At 40.4% G+C, this 15,941-nt stretch overlaps 1 long non-coding RNA gene across 1 annotated transcript in view; it reads left to right on the top strand.

Annotated features, from left to right (window-relative positions):
* The window catches only part of LOC115302441, a 150,775-nt gene that overhangs the window by 54,389 nt on the left and 80,445 nt on the right, over positions 1 to 15,941 (top strand). Inside the window, exon 2 of the long non-coding RNA XR_003913459.1 lies at positions 8,629 to 8,693. This is a non-coding gene — a long non-coding RNA (uncharacterized LOC115302441). The remainder of the gene's footprint in view (positions 1 to 8,628; positions 8,694 to 15,941) is intronic.

Here is a 15,941-nt window from a genome sequence, read left to right as displayed (position 1 = left end):
AGAGACAGCGCGAGCAGGGGAGGATCAGAGAGAGAGGGAGACACAGAATCTGAAGCAGGCTCCAGGCTCTGAGCTAGCTTTCAGCACAGATCCCAACACGGGGCTCAAACCCACGAACCATGAGATCATAACCTGAGCTGAAGCTGGACGCTTAACCAACTGAGCCACCCAGGGGCCCGGAGAGAGTATTTTAAGCAGGATCCACACTCAACATGGAGCCCGATGCGGACATCATGACTTGAGCCAAAAAAGAGTTGGATATTCAACTGACTGAGCCACCCACGCACCCCTAATTTCATTTTTTAGTTTATATCTCAAACAAAAGTGGTATATCAATGTAGATTATTATGTCAGCTCATCACCTGCATTGATAGACATGTATTCAGAGCAATTCTTCAGGAAAATAGGGCCAGTGGCAGATACGCACGCTTACACACTATGGACCAGATCTAAAAATTGGTAGCATCAGGTCTCAGACACCAGGGCTTATGTATTTGGTTGCTCAGTGGAGTAGGCATAGGCACATGCAATAACTTTTGCTGGCATAATATTAATGGCCTACGTAATTTTACTTCTTTGGAAATGGTACATAACACTTTACCACACAGTCATTTTTCTAAGGCAAGGAATAAACAGAAAGCACATGAACACACTTGCATATTGCTTGTCGGGACAGCTTTCATCATTGCACACAGCTTTCATCCAGAGTTTGTTCTCAGTGTAGTGTTGTTTTGCTTACTTTTCCTTCTTTGATCCTCCTGCTTCTTCCTAACTGGGCTTCCTCTACCAGAAGTATCTAGCAACCTGGGACATTGAACAATCTTTTTTGACTGCTTATAACCCCTGGATCATATGTTGGAAAAAATTGTTCTCATTTTTAATCCCCAATATGCCAACATTTTCTCATATTTGAAGGGCTCTTTAAACTTTCCATTAGTTTTTGTCTTCACTTTATTAGTTTTTGTCTTCTGTTGTTAACAGGTAAAAAAATTCAAGGATCAAATTCTCTCCATAGGAAGCTATTCCTATAATGTTTCAAATCCTGTTATGCAGTTTTTCACAGCTTACATAGTTTTTCATTGTTCGGGGTGGGAGGAGTACATCCTAAAACCTATTTTTTTGGATTGAAAATGACAAGAAAAAATGGTCCAGGTTTATGGGGTTGCCTTGTGAATGGAATGGTAAATGGAATTGAAATTGGATGAGAGAAGTTGAAGTGTGATATGGGGTAATTGAAAGACCAGAAAGATTGGGGTTGGCAGAGGAGGAGGACCGAGGGGAGATAAACTTTACTTTTATAATGGTGCGTGGCTGTCGAGGCGCTGAATGGAATAGCACTGCTCCACTCATGCCTCCCAAGAAACTGGTTTGGGTGGTCCTTCACCCTCAGCTGAGCTGCAGAATTCCAGATGCAGAAGCATATTTTCTATAGATAGTAGTTCAAGGTCTAGTAAACTTTGTAAAGTAAACTTTGACATTCAGTTCCAAGAGCTCTTTTTGGCTTATACCTCTGTTTGAAAAGTGTAATTCTGGTCTTGGCAACTTCGATTTATAAAGAAAAGAGTATATCAAATCTCTGAGTACAGAACCAAGTACTCGGGAACTTTCTCACCAGTATTTTCTTCAAAGCCTCAACGAATTATCAGACAACCTTAAATATGATGAGCTGACAATTTATAGAAGTCCTGTAACCATCACTCTCAGTAACTTGAACATTTGTATTCCTACTGCCTAACCTTGAAATTTCTCTGCGTCCTAATTTCTATAAACTACATTCGCCTCCACCTCAACTACTACAAGCCTCAGTTAAGGGGTCATCCTCTCATGGAAGCTGTCAACTCATAACTTCCATCTTAATCCGTTGTACTTTTTCATTTCTGATTAACTTCATAATTATGCTTTCTGACCTCAAAATGTATTGAGCACCTACTCTATACCAGGTATTGCTCTAAATACTGTAGATATAAAGATGAAGTTAGGACAAGTGGCCACTTCCTCATGGAACTCAGAGTTGAATGAGAGGGACAGATTAATTAATGGGTTATGATAATATGTCTCATTAATTATTTATGTAGAAGGATTCAGGGGGTCAGAAGACAGCGTAAGAAGAGCTTATTAGGGTGGTAAGCAAGATAAGAGATCCTAAAGCAGGTAATATCTGAGCTAACTCCTAGAAGTGGAAGACTAAGGGTCAGGCTAAGGGCGAGGTTGGGAGTTGTTCTAGACAGAGGATTTTTCACTTTCTAATGCAGAGTTTAATACTTCAGCACTGATCAGTCAGTTTCACTGACAACGTTTATACTATAAATATGCCATAGCTTTTATTGTAATGCATGATTTAAAAAAACTGTCACTCAGAGGATAATAGCAAATATTGCTCATCTCTTTTAGCTGCTACTCTTCAGAGACACAGGTGGGAACCTGTCTGGAAACTAATCCAGTTGGCAATCACATTTGCAGATACTGTAGTTTTATCACAACCTTTCCTCTTCTGGGAGAACAATAATAATTTTAATAACCTATATCTATTGCTTCTTGCTAAGGCTCAAATGTAGTTTCTTTAGCTTCAGAACACCTCTACGTAGTAGGTGGTGGTGGTGGTGGTGTTTTACAAGTGAGAAGGAAATTAAGTTAGTAGCTAATAAATGTCTAATAAATAGAGGAATCAACATTTGCAACCAGTCATGTGACTCTAGCCTGTACTCTTCGTGCTAGGTTCTGCAGCAAGTTATGATTAGGTACATTTTGTCACTTGAAGACCAGAATAAAGACATCTCGTGGTCAGGGAAAACTTATACTCACACTTCAGTGACCATCTCAACTATAATTTCTTGTAATTCCTTCCCTACTGTAGCCAATAAAAATTGTTTAGTTTCTCTGCTTAACATGTGCATGGGATATGCTAAAATAGAATATCGGCTGAATCCATAAGTGAATGAATATTTCTATAACAATACAAATTTCTGTCATGGCAGGTCTTATACTGGTTATAGTATAACCAGTGGTTATAACCATTGAATTATGGTTACAGTAGTGTTTATACACTTACCTGCATGTTAGACTGTGTACTTCTTGACAAAAGAGATCAATTTTGTTTTGTTTTAAGAGAGAGAAAGTGCAGAGGGAGATAGGGAGAGAGAATCCCAAGTAGGCTCCATGTGGAGCTCCATCCCCAAATGCTGGGATCATGACTCCAGCCAAAATGAAGAGTCAGATGCTCCACCAACTGAGCTACCCAGGTGCTCCTGAAAGAGATCAGTTTTAATCATCTTTTTATTCCATTTCCTAGCAGAAATTCTGGCATACAGGTGCTATATAAATGTATACTAAAATGAGCCACTTAATGAATGAATGAATGGGTGGATGAATGAATGAATGGATGGATGCTAGAGAGGAGTGCTACAAGTAGTCCGAAATCCCAACAGTGTCAGGGTGTACTCTGTTGTATGCCTAGACATCCTCAGCTTGTATCTCATTTTCTTGCATACAGTAGCTATGAAAGACATCTAGTACTTCTTGAGGATCCATGTGCTTCCTTTCATTTATATGGTGTGATAGGACTGGTTCTGGCTCTGAACCAGAATGATATGTGTCACTTCGGGCTTACGTTTTTAAGAGTAGGTGAGTCCTCTCTACTTCCTCTCTTATCCTTGTACAAAAACTTAGAGATGACGCATTGAGATGAAGGCCTCACATGATGGAGGGAGCCAGGATACCTGTGTTATTGGATAGAAAAAGCTGCCCCGACGAATCGCTGGAACTACAGAGTACTTTGTGAATGCGATACAAACCTTTTTGGGGGATAAAGCATTGAGATTTGGTGACTTATTTATTACTGCAACATAATCTAGCCTAATGGGATTAATACAATGAATATTCAGTAACTGTTGAATGAAAGTCTAGGCCGCACCATTACCTGTGATGTTGACTGGCCTTGTTCCCGTACTGAACATGGCATCAATTTTTGTTCTTTATGCCATTGGTTAAAGCCGTGTGGCCTTTCAGAACCAAGCATGGTCAAGCCCTAGTGTGAAAGTTTTTCTGCTTAGTCCTCTGACCTAAGTGTTGCAAAACATGCATATATTCCTATCTCCCAGTTAGTTAAATTACAAGAAGGATTAGAATAGAAAACGAAGCAGAACCAAATCTTGGGGTTAAGCGTTAATTGCACATGAATACTGGCATATTAGTTGTTTGTGCCTTTCAAAGAGCTGGAGCAGACAAATCTGCCTAAAGTTTACCAGTCTACAAAATGGATGTTTGATTCATACAGTCACATGTGGATATTCATCCCTTCCCACCAGTAGAGAGTTATTCATTCGTTCATTAAATATTTAGTGAGCACTCACTCAGGGCTACTAAAATGGCCACAGCAAGCAAAATTGATTGGAGTTTTTGTTCATCTGCAGATGTTTCTTGGACTTATAGGCCAATTTTAATTCAAAGCAATGTAATTTGTGCAGTCTGGAGTTTTACAGGCGGTAACTTGTATAGCAGACTTAGCATAATGCTTTAGGTTTCTTTTCCTTCTGTTTACATTCATGGCTGTGGTTTGAAAGTGTCTTGGAATCTTAGTTTTCTTATCAGAGATCTCACTTATTTGGACAAGTAGACCCATGGTTTTTTAAAAGGCACAACTGCTTTCTTGTTTTTCAGGCATTAAGCAAAATCACCCTAAGGGTCGCCCATTAACCCTCTGGCTGATGAAGCAGGGTGGTTTCGATACATAATTCATTCTGGTGGAATAAATGAGTTGCAACTTGTTGGATGCTTCTCTAGCAATAATGGGCTTAAGTGCATCATCCATGTTTTGTTTTTCTTTTGACAGAGTCTTGTGTTTTTTGGCTATTGTTATTTTCAAACAATTTAAAAATGGGGGCTGGAAGCCTGCCAACTTCACCCATTTCTCACTGAATTTAGCAGGTTTGAACCAGGTTCTCCTGACCAAATCATAGCATGATCGAGTAGGGTCTTGCTGCATGGGACCTTAGGCAGTGGCAGGAGCTGGCCTCTAGCTCAGGGTTCCCCATTAAAGAGCTTAGGTAGTCAGAAAAACAAGGAAGAGGTACGTTTATTGCCTGTATTGGGTAATCTAATCTGATGCCTTGGGGTAAAGTGAGTGAAAGCCAGACAACCTTTCTGTAAGTTCCTTTGAATGGGAGCTGGCAGCATCTAGAACCGGCAACTTTCCATCATGGAATATCCATTAACCTTGTTTATCTCTGGAAAAACACTGCCCTGCTTCCACAGTCGGCTGCTTGTCAAAGCACGGTGCGCGAGATCATCTTCGAGTTCAAGGAGAGACTGAACTTTTCAGCTATGGGGAAAGTAGAGTCCTGGGGTATTGATTTTTTTCTTTGTTTTGAGATTGCAAGCAACATGCAAAGTATATGATCTGAAAATGGGGGACTTATTCAGAAAAGTCCTTCTTAGATTCATAGATCTCGTATGGACAGAGCTTCCCCCACTCCCTCCTCCCCCTTTTTTTTTTTTTTGCCCAGCTCTTCCTAGAGTTCATGAGTGTTCTTTATATCTTGGAAGCTAAAAATGAACATAAGATTCACATTCTTATCTTGATTTTCCAATTTCCCCTTGACACCATGTCCCAGTACAATTTTCCTGGCTAGTTCTTTCTCTCTTGTTCATTCAACATGCGTGAACATATGGATGCAACATGCGTCATTCAACATGCGTGATTTTTCAACACATTTAGAATTACAAAGCTGTCTTTCATCTTTCTTCACAGCCACCTGATGGGTGTTTAATGTACATGTTTATTAGTGAGAGAATCTAGATTAGAGTTGAAAAAGAGATATTTTGATCAAACTTGTGAAATATGTTATTGCCAGGAACAGTTAGTAAACCTGAAAACAGGCTACAATATGACGTTTTAAGTTACCATATGTAGCAATCCGCCAATAAGAAAGGAAACCATTTTCTTGGTTGATTAACTGCTATCTCACCTCAAGACTTTTGAGGTAGATGAGTAAGGATGCTGTTGAAACTGATGTAGAAATCTTAATTTTTTTATGGCAATTCACTTATAAATGTATCCTTGTAGAAAATAACCCTGAAAGTTCAGCTTAGTTTTAAAATATTTAAAAATGAGTCAGAGAATATGGACTTGGACAGATAGTACTCTAGTTATACAGTTTGTCCCTTAGTCTCTAATCAGCACAGTTTTAAATACTAACTCTCAAAAAAACAAAAAAATCAAGGATGCCACAGAATTCTATTATGCTACTTAACGATTATATCAGGAAATTCTTTGTCATATCTAAAGTAAAGCCTAATATTCTATATTTCAAATATGTTTTTCTCCATTATTTGATAAAAATCATATGTATAATATAGTTAAGCACAACATAAATAATAAATATCATTATATGTATTGTTACACATATAGCATTAAAATACATTATTAGCAGAACAGCATTTATCATAATAGAATAGTTTTGTTCAATCACATTGGAAGAATAAAGGATATTGTCAGCTTCAAAATAACTTTATCATTTTATGCTATTGGCTGTCCAATTAAATACCCATGAGACAAACTTAAGAATATGTAAGTTTAGTTGTGAAAATCTTTGGGGCATTTCTAGTGGGCCAGTCATTGTGCTGGTTGCTTTCACATGTTATGTGATTTAATTTCTATAATAGTTTAGTGATACAGGAATTTCCAGAACCCCTTTACAAATGTATCCCATACAGGGCATTAAAACACATGATAAAGTTCAACTAGCTGAAGCAACACAGTCACCGAAGCAAAATGTCTTGAGGTCATAAGAACTCTCGTGACTTAACCAGACAATTCTGTATCCATAATTGGTTCATTATGAAAAAAAACCCCAGGACAAAACAAAAAAATTCAAACAAAAATAGAGACCTCTTTTGAAGAGAGAAGATTAGATTAGAATTAGAGTCCAGAGGTAGAATACTGCTTAAGTTATCTACAACCTTGTGAGCTGATATGGGTTGTGTTAGAACCACAGTTTTTTCTTAATCTGTGAAGTCAATTAAAGAGTCATAATGAATTTTTTTTAATGTTTTGACTATGACCCATAGTAAGAAACACATTTTACATCACAGCTCAGTACACACACACACACACACACACACACACACCAAACACAAAGTTTCACCAAAGACTACTTATTCTTACTATGTATAATGCATCCTGATATTTTCTTCCTTGTCCTATTTCACTTTTTTTGGAAAAAAATTTAATGCTTATTTTTGAGAGACCAAGACAGCATGTGTAGAGGAGGGCCAGAGAAAGAGGGAAGGAGAAGCCCAGGCAGGCTCCAGGCTCTGAGCTGTTAGCACAGAGCCCAACATGAGGGTTGAACCCATGAACTCTGAAATCATGACCTGAGCCAAAGTCAGAGGCTTAACCAACTGAGCCAGCCAGCACCCCTGTTCTATTTCACTTTTAAAAATAATGTGTGTGACTTACTGAAATTATTTCCGAACCAACTGAGGAATACTAATCTACAGTTTTGAAAACACCTTAAGGTCTTAAAAATAAATTATGATCATCAATGTTATGTTTGACCACTATGCAAAAATCAAACCCATCTCTGCCAACACCCACTCAAAATGGCCATCGCTTTAAAACAGCTGCTTTATCTGTACATATTTTAAACACATAAGATAAAATTTAACTGATTCTTTGTGTGTGTTTGAAAAATTATATATTTCAGGAAAAAAATAGTGAAGTCCTGAGCTATTGAATAATATGTAAGAGCAAAGGACAGCATGATTCATCGAACAAATATGCTTATTATTATCTAGAATATCACAACAGGAGGTAGCTATGAAGACCTTGTTTGAGCAGTTCTCAAAGTGCAGGATTTACATTTAGCTTTGTTAAAGGCAATAAGAGAATTGATACACACTTTCACTACATCTTTTGTAAGAAAAAAAATAAGGTGATCATTCCCTGTGCTTTGGGCAAGATTTGCAAGGAGAAACCTTTATATTTTCTAATAAGGCAATAGACATTCCAAGAATTCAAGGCATTTTCATCAAGAATATGCTCTTATTTGTCAAATGACTTATCCTGTTTAGTACGTATTTACTTTGCTGGGAATTCATTTATTATTGAATAGTCAATCAGTGAGTCATTCCACAAATGTCTATTGAGGTCCTTCTATATGCCCCTCTTTGGGGATAAAGATATCTAAGACAGATGAAATTTCTGCTCTCACCAAGCTTTCCTTTCTATGAAAACTCAGTGGGTCTTCACATCTATTCAGTCAGATGAAATGCTATGGCATTTTTATTAATGCATAGATGGAAGAGTGTTAACAAAACTTTATATAAATTAATGTATCATGGATAAGGCTCAGGACTTGGAGTTATCACAAAGGAATTGCATATGTGAAAATTTGAATTTTGTATATTAGTGTTAAAAATATGATAAGCGCTTGGGTGGCTTAGTCGGTTAAGTGTCTGACTTTGGCTCAGGTCATGATCTTGCAGTTTGTGCCTTTGAGCCCCACATCGGACTCTGGAGCCTGCTTTGGTTCTGTGTCTCCCTCTCTCTCTGCCCCTCTCCCAGCTCATGCTCTGTCTCTCACAAATAAATAAACGTTAAAAAAATTTTTTTAATTTGATTTGTTTCAGATAATGCAGTACAAGACTATTGAAGTGTGAAGGGGCGGATGAGATCTGGCAGAGGACCGTTAAGGGTAGGTAAACACGTGGATTTTTGTGTGGCAGATAAGCAGTAGGCAGCTGGCCTAAGCCGTAACTTGGGTTTCCTTCGAGGGAGTTCATGAACTAACAAAGGAAAAAAATTTATCTTCACTAAACTGTTACTAAAATGTGCCATTTCTTTCATTTTTGAAACAACATCTAACATCATAATTCTTGCTACCTGTAATTTGGTCTGGTAGATGTCATAGATATTTGCATTTTCCATTACAGGGGCTAGAGATGATATCTTGAAATATTGTTTGTGCTGCTTAGTGGATTGAAATTACAATACTTATTGGTTACTAGAGCTTGTTATTTACTGTACTAAAAATGATACATATTCATTACATCTCAAATTTATTTTTCACCATGTTTTGAGAACTGTGTTTCAGTCTGATTGGTTTGCTTTGTAATCTCAGTGTTTTATGTTACACATGTGAAGACATTATTATGGGAAGGGTCCACAGACTTTCCAGACTGGCAAAGGGGTTTATATCACAAAAAGAGTAGGATATCTTGCTCTAAAGCAAGAGACTGCAAACTCAGATACCTAAAAAAACAGGCGGATAGCATCAACTGACTGGAAAGAGAGAGAGAGATCCCTTAGAAGACTAATATAGCAATCTAGAGAGATGAAAATTGCTGTGGGTGGGTGGGTGGGTGAGGGTCCTTGAAAGCCCAATAACTTACATCCCTGTATTCCACCCAAATGTAGATCCAACTGAATAAAAGCTGAAGGAATAAGTCAAGCCGAGTCTAAAATATCACCTTCTTAGGGAACAAACCCGGTATTAGAAAATGTGGCTTATTTCCTGGCTGTGACACCTGCAGGGGGCGCCATTCAAGTGGATTGTAAAGTGAATGAGCCCCCTCGAGTCTTGGAGCACACAATCAGCGCCACAGTCACATGCTGCTGCCACTCCACCCGTGGGGCCTCAGATGCTGATTCCTGCCTGGACTTAAACCATCTTACCCAGCACTGCTGGTTTGGGCAGGTCTCCTCAGGGATGAGAGTTGGCCCTGGGAGGCCTTGAAGTGGGCTAGAACAATGCATTAATTAAATTGACTTCAAGGCCAGAAATGCTCTCCCCATTCTCTTTCCCTTCCCAAGTCCTGTCTCACTACAGCTGTCCAATAGAGCCTGTCAGAGGTTCTGCAATAAAGTGTGGAAAGAAACTCAATTAATAAAATGCTAACCATGTGGAGATGCCCTAAATTTGAATATAATTCATCCCATTGTAATTGCTTCAGGAAAATTAAAATCCAGACAATGATCCATTTATGAGTTTAATTCTAAAATGACAAAACCCAAAGTAATTAAAGCCTGAAATCAGATTCTCTTGCTCTTAGGAGTTAAAAGTCCAAAGTACCTAACTGTCCTCCTGATCTGCTCTCTAAGTGCTGCACTGAGGGGTTTCTGTCTTGGCAGAGTGAGGGGCTCTGGCAGGGCCTGTAGCTGGGGCTTTTCTTTCCTTGCAGCTGTCGTGGTTCCTGCAGAAAATATACTGTTGGGTGCTGGATTGCTGCTCATGGATTTAGCTGGTTAAAAGTTTCAAAAAAGTATTTTCCCTAGTGGACCACACCCACCACATTGAGAAGAGAAGCCAACTCTACCCCCTTAAGCACTTACTTCAGAAAAAGTTACATTCCCAGGATATGGGGCTTAGTATGTCATCAAAGACCTTGGCCCAAAATGCAGTGTCCAAATGAAGGAGAGGCGGGGCGTGTGCTGGTGTGGAAGAGAGAATAATGGTCTCCCAAAGATGTGAACGTCCTAATCCCTGGGCACTGTGATGTTACCTTACATGGCACAAGGGAACACATGGATACAATGAAGAATTTTGAGATGGGGAGATTATCTTGGATTATCTAGGTGGGCCCAACAAAATCACAAGGGTCCTTATGAGAGGAAGGCAGGAGGGTCCAAGGAAGTTTGAGGATGCTATCCTACTGTCTTTAAGGATGGAGGAAGCGGGCCAGAGCCACAGAGTATTAGGGGCCTCTGGATGTTGGGAATGGGAAGGAATGGGATTTTCCTCTAGAGACTTCATAAGGAATGCAGCCCTGTCACTGCCTTGATTTTAGCCCCAGCAGGTCCTGTTTTGGACTTTGGGCCATCAGAAGTGGGTAAGATAATACATTCGTGTTGTTTTAGGTTACTGTTTATGGCAACTTGTTACAGCAGCAAAAGAAAGCTAATATAGATTGTTCAAAAACTTGAGTTCTGGTACAAGCCAGACTCAAGTACAAACTACATTCAGTCCCAGCATGGCCACCTCCTCAGTGTGCAGCCTTGAGGCCTCCCAACATGTGCTGAGATCCCTGAATCACCAGCACAGGTGTGCTCTGACCAGCCATTGTACTGTTTAAAGCCAAGGTTTCACCATGGGATTGCTTGTGCCCACTGAAGTCCAGGCCTTTTCTAGGTCCTGTGCAGTGGGTGCCTGATGAGGTCAGTCCCATGTATGTGCCTTGGCTGAGCCCCAGGTTTTTGGAAACCCATGCTGCCATGGTGTTGAGGCTCAATTTTCCAGATTTTTTCCCTGAGACTTGTGTCTTTGCTGAGGGCCATGTACCTTTGCTTTTAGGTTGTGACAGCCCATAAAAGAAAGAAACAGAGTGCCACATATAAGAAACAGTCCATGCAAAGCAACCACAGGACAAGTTGTAATCATCCATCACAGTTGAAATATCATGCGACCTAAAGCTGAAGGCTCCTTTTCCAAGTCACAGAGTTTTAAAAGAAGCCAAAGTGCAAAAAATCAACATCACAGGCCAATAAAAGCCTTTGCAGCCCACTAAGGTCAACACATCTTTCCCATACATAAAAAGCCAAAGCCCCTCAAGATGTTTTAACATGTTTATTTCATTCCTCCACATTCTAGCCATTTATTTCTCAGTGTTCCCAACCAATACACCAAATGTTGGGAAGTGCTTGGAAAAATCCCAAGTTCAAACACACTTGAGAAATAAGACAAAGAAATAAGGCAAGCATAGATGACAACATCATTTTTATGACTTATAAAGCTGACATTAGAGGGTGCGGTTTGTATATGCTGTCAAGACAAAAGCAAATGAGGGTACAAACAGGGTCCAGGAGTGCAGACATAATGCGTGTTCTTCTACATGGAAAGAAGCATGAACAGCTGGTAAAGCTCTCTCTACTGATGCACATGAAGGCCTGCCTTAGATTGACATGGTAAAGAAGACTCAGCTCAGGCAATAAGTTACATATGGTGTTTGGGTTAATTGGCTGCAATGATTATGGTACACAGGCCATTTCAAATTGTGTAAGTGCCCACCCCACGAACTTCCAGTCTCTGAAATCCACTTGTTAGACCTAATCAGAATGTTTCCAGAGTAGTGGAAAGAACTTTGCAATACCAGTCAAGTGATGATTTTTATTTTTTTTTACTATGATGTGAGTAAACACTGAATTAATCCCAATTGACAGGGACCTGACTCACAGTTGCCTAGAAGACCCTGTTGGAGGTGACACTGGAGAAGACACAGCATTTGTAGAATCTTTATGGGCTACAAGATAAAATCAAATGAAATTCTCATCCCTAAAACTCATTTATAAGACTCTCCTTTAATTTTTGTTTTAAGTGGTTCATATGAATGTATTCAGAAGAGCCTAGCCTGTTTTAAATAGAATTTGATTTCCTAGCCTGCATTCATTTAATTGCATGGGGAAGAGATAACTGAAATGTAAAGGTTAATTTACATGAAACTTTCTGAGCTCAGAAGTGTGTAGCAAGTGATGCCAGTGATGTGTTCATCAATCCCTAAAGAATCTGGAACCAGTTAAAATAGAGCTGGTAGAAGAGTGTGTTTACAGCTGATGCACTTCCTTTGGTAAAGCTGGATTTTGCCCCGCACAGGAAAAGCACACTGCTCTACTTGATTGGTTCTGCATTTCAAGTCTTCTGGTCTTATTTTCATTGTCAGCTACTGCTTGAAAGTTTATTCATGGTTTGCTGACTCACCACCCTAGCCCATCTGTATTCTCTGGTGGTATCTGAGAGTAATTCATGTTGCTCAGATTCCTGTATCTGTAACTTCTTGGTGAGCGCGGGCTCTGCAATGGGGCAGAGCCTAGGAGGAGCCGAGACCCCGGGAAGCCGCTTTTTGCCAATGTGAATCAAGGATGTTGATGTGGAATGGTTTGGACAGCTTAAGGGAAATCCATCACCACCACTGAAAAAGCTATACAACATGTGTGTTCAACTGATGTTCAGCCGGGAGCTGTCTCCATGAATCCAGGAGGATTAAAAAAAAAAAGAAAGGAAGCTTTGTGCTATTTAAAATTCTATTTTAAAAACACAAGGATACTACTTTAGACTATAGATCCTTTCAAATAGTTGTGGTATTTTAGGTTTTATCTCCATGTTTACTCTTTTTTTTTTAAGGGGGGATTTCTAGTGAAGCAGAGTCCTTGTGAACATTGTTGATTTCATTACTTTCAGGAAGGATGAATTGTGATGGTCATTTCTTGTGCCTAACATACTTGTTTCTTGGGAACTTCCCTTGCAGAGTATCTTCAGGACCCAATAGAGTTAGTTTTTGGAGCAGCAATGCCTACTTAAGAACAGGGGCTTAAAACCAGGAAGGTTGGAATTCCACAGCCTTTGAGCCCCAGAATGGACACATTGATTTGGCTGCAGAGTGGTTAGGATTTTTGTAGCTTCCTGCTGCTCCCAGCCCTGGTTTGATGGATTCTGATCTCCAGTTGCTTCAGGAAAGCACCTGCTGCAACTACCCCAGCCAAGCAGGCTTTTGTGTACTGACAACCTGTACTTATTTTTCTGTTTGTGGACTAAAATATCCCTGCCAGCAGTTCTCTGTCTGTTGCTTTGTTTACCTCTTTTTGTCTTTTGATTCAGTCTTGATCAAGGCTAAGAGTCCAAGATTGCCTTGGAAATTACTTTCTCTCTCATGGCAGGGATGCATGGGTATGCTTGTATATTATGTCTGTGGGCAACATGATACCCTGGCAAAGTATGAGGTTCCCCCTTCCACGGTAGCCATGGGCTTGTTCTTCAGTGGAAGGCTGGGGTGTGGCTGATCCCATTACAATCTGAAATTGTGACTAAAGAGAAAGAGAGCAGGAGAGACAGTAATTCTTGTGGCTTCTAAGAAATGACCATCATTGTCTAGAATGGTGTCCTGGCCTGAATCATCATGGAGCTAAAGCTTGGGCTAAAGGGTCTGAATTGTGTGATGTGGCCTCAGCATAGCTCAGTGCTGCTTCATTAGATAAGAGTCTCTCAAAGCTTTCTGAGGAAGTCACCTCAGCCTCAAGACATTCTGGAACCTCACAGACCCAAAGTTGGGAGAGAAATGAGACCCAGGTTGAATGACTTGACTAAGCTTTGGGGATGGTCCCTGAGAAGGGCAGCCAACAGATCAGAATACAGGATCCAAAGGGGTTGTGAATAAGGCGGACTTTACTGTTCCTGTTCTTAGGGGTCATCTAGTAGGTAGAGATTGGCAGTAGGGCTTCTTGCAGCAGGAATAGAAAACATTAGATTGATGATGTCTTCCTGGGTCCATTGGGATAGAACTCCAATTAAAGGTCCGGATTAGTGGCCTGGCCAAGCTGATGTGTCGGACCAGAATCAAGCCAGCAGAGATCAGGACAGGATTCTGGAGTCAGCAGGGAAGAATCAGAGCATGGAGTGGGCACATGAGGCAGAGATCAAAACAACAAGGAGAACATCAGAGGGAATTAAAGGGGAGTTCAACTCAGTGTGAGCATGAGCTCCCATGGCCCACTTCTGGGACTAGGTCTTCAGCAGCATCTCTGAGCCTCAGCACTGTTGACGTTTGGGGATAGACAATTCTTTGTTATGGTGGATTGCCATCTGCATTGCAGGGTGTTGAGCAGCATCCCTCACCTCTACCCACTATTTGCTAGTAATACTTCCTTAGTTGTGGTGACCACGAGTCCCTCCAGACATTGACAAACATCCTCATGTGGAAAAAATCACTCCAGTAGAAAACCACTAGTCAACAGCAAAAGTTGAATTCCTGTCTACATACAATGTTCTGGTGGGACCACTTGTCTTCATCAGGATTCATTAGGAATGAGGCACAGGTGATGGTCAATTAAAGGGTCTGAGGACCTGCAGATAAGCAGAAGGAAGACCTGACAAAAACTATATAAAAGTCTCTAGTGCTGAAAACTTTCATATGAGATAAAGTGTTGTTGGAGGGGGAAGAACTGTAATTTTGCTTGGTGTTAGAAAGAAAGGAGAGAAAGCTCTGCAATCTGGTATGCTTTTGAATGGAGACTCTACATGTAAATTGAGGACTGAGCTTAGATGGTTATTTAATAATGAAGTCTGTGCTTGTTATTCTGCCTTAATGGTCCAGTCTCTTCTGGGTTGACTGATGTCACTGTGGGAAGCCTGTAGTCACAACTATGATTGTCCATCAGTAAGAGTGCTTTTAAGGCTCATCTAAACTCTATTTAAAGAAGAACATCCAAGACCCAGGCTGCTTTTCATGCTGAATCTTATCCCAAGTTTACCTTTTCCTGAGAGTGACTTTCTAGAACTAGGCTTGAGTTGAGACCAGTGAACCCTGCCCTTGAGCTTCTTTTCTAAAAATCATGATCACCACTGTGGCTTTTTACCTGCCATGTGTTCCCAGGGATGGGCTCATGCAGTCTGCCTCAGGAGACCCTCAACCTCCAGGAACTTGGCCATTTCAAATTGCTGGATGACTGATGTTTTCTGTGGTCATTTTGATTTTTCACATAGCACATCTTTCCTTTCAGAGAAGGAGTTATATGTCACATGGTGTGAGCAAAGAAGTCAAATTCAGGACAGAGGGTACCTGCCTGGGTATGAGCCAAGAAGTACCGCAAATACTTATTTCTCGATACATAGGCAGCTCCCAGAACTCATGTGAACACTGCACTTCAGTTTGCTAGAAGGGCCACATTAGAAACCTGAATTCAGGGGAGAACTGCCTCCCCATGCCTACCATCACCATCTCAGGCAGTGATAGTGAGTGTGACATTTGAGCACGAAAGCAGCAGGGGGCAGGAATTTAATACACCATCTTGTTAGTTAAGTGAGAAGGAAAATGGGGTGCCTGGGTGGTGGCTCAGTCACTTAAGCGTCTGACTCTTTAATTTTGGCTCAGGTAATGATCTTACCTTTTATGGGATTGAGCCCTGTGTTGTGCTTTGTGCTGAAAGCATGGAGCCTGCTTGGGATTCTCTCTCTCTC

This window comes from Suricata suricatta, chromosome 9, assembly GCF_006229205.1.
Source record: "Suricata suricatta isolate VVHF042 chromosome 9, meerkat_22Aug2017_6uvM2_HiC, whole genome shotgun sequence".
NCBI lineage: Eukaryota > Metazoa > Chordata > Mammalia > Carnivora > Herpestidae > Suricata > Suricata suricatta.
The sequence above is the reverse complement of the archived record's forward strand: the minus strand, read 5'-3'. Positions and strand labels throughout refer to the sequence as shown.